Source organism: Erpetoichthys calabaricus, chromosome 7 (assembly GCF_900747795.2).
Source record: "Erpetoichthys calabaricus chromosome 7, fErpCal1.3, whole genome shotgun sequence".
Lineage (NCBI taxonomy): Eukaryota > Metazoa > Chordata > Cladistia > Polypteriformes > Polypteridae > Erpetoichthys > Erpetoichthys calabaricus.
The window spans coordinates 7,185,320-7,189,745 of record NC_041400.2 but is presented as its reverse complement, the minus strand read 5'-3'; positions in this window follow the sequence as shown (position 1 = coordinate 7,189,745).

Sequence of the window (4,426 nt, the reverse complement as noted above, 5' to 3'; positions counted from 1 at the left end):
AATGCAACGAGTTCGAGTCGAGCACAGACCACTAAGAACTGGGAGTTACAATCCACTTGGTGCTGCAGAGCACAGCAGCGGTGTAAGCACCATGTTATATGATTGGGAATAATGAACAGAAGTTTCTCTTTTCATGCAGTTTTGTGAAAATTTGTTTCACGTGCAATTTTGCAATTGCAAAGCTTACTAAAAAGTTAAAGGAGTCCGTCTGTTTGCTGTTTCTCTGTCATTCCAAAAGATGGTGCATCACAAACATTTTTAGTAATAAAATGCATTGCATTCTCCATTCTAACAGGTGGCGCAACACAAACACACTACTTTTACAAATCCCATGTCAAATGGCATATAACATTAACACTGAGGTCTACAATCGTACTTCGGTTTCAACCCTTCCACCTATCGGGTAGCACAGTTAGTGACTTTATATAGATGGATGTTTTGCAGAGCGGGAGGAAAGAACTGCTGCTGCTTTAAGGAATATTCCACCCAAAAAAGATGATGAGAGAAAAAAAATGTAATCTTTTATGTTTTTATGTAGAAGGCAGGTAAGCACAAACTGTATATAATTCAGTGGTAACGGTAGGTGACCAATACAAGACACCAGCAAAAGCGTACTACAAAGTCCTGGAGGATTTGTGGACTGTCACATAATCCACACATCCATTCATTAGCTCACAGCATCCCAAACACGTTTTTTACTAAAATATTTTTAAATAAACCACTTGAAGACCCGCCTTACCTTCCATTCATTGGTCAAGATCCCTGTCTTCAATCCAGAAGCACAGAATTATACACAACACATGTCTCGATGTTTGAGGAGTGGTCCGATGTGGTGAAGCAAAGTGCCGACATACAAATGCATTGGTGGCGTTTTTATACTCCGGTGTCGCATATTCCCGATCGTAACGACACGATACGTTTTAAAGTCTCACATACCGTCGTCTTTTTTCGCATCAGAATGTACGGCGATGTATTTGAGCCACAGAAAAAAAAATTAAGGACACAATGAAAAGATCTGTTTTGTGAGTAAAGTGGAAATTTCAGCTTTAATCTCGAAACGTCCACTTTAGTCTTGTGGTTTATTAGTAAAGGAGAACGTCGTAAACATCATCTTAAAACTGAACTCAGTTGTTAATCGCTTTGTGCTTCTGGGGCTTCGTACTGAACTGACAGCAGCGGCAGGCAGCAATCACCACATTACAGGTGCTGGTCATAAAATTAGAATATCAGGCAAAGTTGATTTATTTCAGCAATTCCATTCAAAAAGTGAAACTTGTATATTAGATTCATTCATTACACACAGACTGATGTATTTCAAATGTTTATTTCTTTTAATGTTGATGATTATAACTGACAACTAATGAAAGTCCCAAATTCAGTATCTCGGAAAATTAGAATATCAATTAAGACCAAAGCAAAAAAAGGATTTTTAGAAATGTTGGCCAACTGAAAGGTATGAACATGAGAAGTATGAGCATGTACAGCACACAATATTTAGTTGGGGCTCCTTTGGCCTGGATTACTGCAGCAATGCGGTGTGGCATGGAGTCGATCAGTCTGTGGCACTGCTCAGGTGTTATGAGAGCCCATGTTGCTCTGATAGTGGCCTTCAGCTCTTCTGAATTGTTGGGTCTGGCGTATTGCATCTTCCTCTTCACAATACCCCATAGATTTTCTATGGGGTTAAGGTCAGGCGAGATTGCTGGCCAATCAAGAACAGGGATACCATGGTCCTTAAACCAGGTACTGGTAGCTTTGGCACTGTGTGCAGGTGCCAAGTCCTGTTGGAAAATGAAATCTGCATCTCCATAAAGTTCGTCAGCAGCAGGAAGCATGAAGTGCTCTAAAACTTCCTGGTAGACGGCTGCGTTGACCTTGGACCACAGAAAACACAATGGACCAACACCAGCAGATGACATGGCACCCCAAACCATCACTGACTGTGGAAACTTTACATTGGACCTCACGCAACGTGGATTCTGTGCCTCTCATCTCTTCCTCCAGACTCTGGGACCTTGATTTCCAAAGGAAATGCAAAATTTACTTTCATCAGAGAACATAACTTTGGACCACTCAGCAGCAGTCCAGGCGAGACGCTTCTGACGCTGTCTCTTGTTCAAGAGTGGCTTGACACAAGGAATGCGACAGCTGACACCCATGTCTTGCATACGTCTGTGTGTGGTGGTTCTTGAAGCACTGACTCCAGCTGCAGTCCACTCTTTGTGAATCTCCCCCACATTTTTGAATGGGTTTTGTTTCCCAATCCTCTCCAGGGTGCGGTTATCCCTATTGCTTGTCCACTTTTTTCTACCCCATCTTGTCCTTCCCTTCGCCTCTCTATTAATGTGCTTGGACACAGAGCTCTGTGAACAGCCAGCCTCTTTAGCAATGACCTTTTGTGTCTCGCCCTCCTTGTGCGAGGTGTCAATGGTCGTCTTTTGGACAACTGTCAAGTCAGCAGTCTTCCCCATGATTGTGTAGCCTACAGAACTCGACTGAGAGACCATTTAAAGGCTTTTGAGTTAATTAGCTGATTAGAGTGTGGCACCAGGTGTCTTCAATATTGAACCTTTTCACAATATTCTAATTTTGCGAGATACTGAATTTGGGACTTTCATTAGTTGTCAGTTATAATCATCAACATTAAAAGAAATAAACATTTGAAATACATCAGTCTGTGTGTAATGAATGAATCTAATATACAAGTTTCACTTTTTGAATGGAATTACTGAAATAAATCAACTTTGTCATGATATTCTAATTTTATGACCAGCACCTGTAGATTTCTGATATTCCAGCTTTCTGCACATTTAGAATCCTTAGATTTGTACTTGATATCACTTTCATGATGAGATGTGTTAGGGTACGTATATTTTATAAATCGTTAACTTCATTTAAATAATTAATACTGTTAATAATGGGGGTGACATGGTGGCGGAGCGGTAGGGCTGCTATCTCTCAGGGAGTCACGTCGCTGGTGTTCCCTGCCTGGAGTTTCCATGTTTTCCTGCTGGGTTTCCACCGTGAGCTCCCGTTTCCTACCAGAGATATGCAGATTTGGTGACACTAAAATGACACCAATGTATAAGTGTGCTTGTATTCACCTTGTGATGAGCTGATGCCCTGTCTAGAGATGGTTTCTGTCTCGTACCCAATGCTAGCTGGAATGGACACATCCCTGGATTGATGGATTTAATCATTAAAGATCCTTTTCAGAGATATTGCGGTAAGGTGTCATCGGAATTTAATGGACGTTTCAGGCAATTCACAACACAGCGAAGCCTAACGTTTTCTCACCGTGATAACATCTCACACTGCCACCTGCTGGAGTCTTCCAGATTTTCGGAAAGAATGTCCGCAAGTATAAACAGGACAACGCTGGTAAAGCAGGAGTGTCCACTGGAGCGTGTGTCGCATCACATGAAGTATAAACCCGGCCTTACAAGGTGATTGTCACCACTGTATCGTCATCTCTGTCAGATTCAGGTTAACTTGGGAGTTTCTGGGCTACCAGGAGGCGGCCACATTGACTCTGCTTCAAAGACACACCGGCCTGCCATCCATCATCCGCTCTCAAAGCTCTTCAGCGTGGTGACAGCAAATCTCCTGCTGGTGTCCATTAGAACACTCTGGACGAGAACAGGCCATTCAGCCCAACAAAGCTCACCAGTCCTCTCCACTTAGTAAGTCGAGTTTTGAAAGTCCCTAAAGTCTTACTGTCCACCACACTGCTTGGTCGATTATTCCAAGTGTTTATTGTTCTTTGTGTAGAGAAAAACTTTTTAATATTTGTACGAAATTTCCCCTTCACAAGTTTCCAACTGTGTCCCCGTGTTCTTGATGACCTCATTTTAAAGTCACCGACTCGATCCACTGGACTAATTCCCTTCATCATTTTAAACACTTCAGTCAGGTCTCTTCTTAATCTTCTTTTGCTTAAACTGTAAAGTCTCAGCTCTTTTAATTTTTCCTCAGAACTCATCCCCTGTAACTCCCGACTCAGCCTAGTCGCTCTTCTCTGGACCTTCTCCTGTGCTGCTATGTCCTTTTTGTAGCCTGAAGACCAAAACCGCACCCAGGACTCCAGATGAGGCCTCACCAGTGTGTTACAAAGCTTGAGCAGAACCTCCTGTGACTTGGACTCCACACATCAAGGCGCTATATAACCTGACATTCTGTTAGGCCCCTTAATGGCTTCTGAACACTGTCTGGAAGTCAATACTACAACTCCTAAGTCCTTCTCATAAGGTGGACTCCTGATTTTCAAACCTCACATTTTTACTTCCTATGTGTAATTCTTTACATTCACTGACATTAAATTTCATCTGTCACAAGTCTGCCCAAGCCTGTCTGCTGTCCAAGTTCTTCTGTGATGATATAACAGATTCCAAATTATCTGCTAATCCACCTATCTTGGTATCATCTG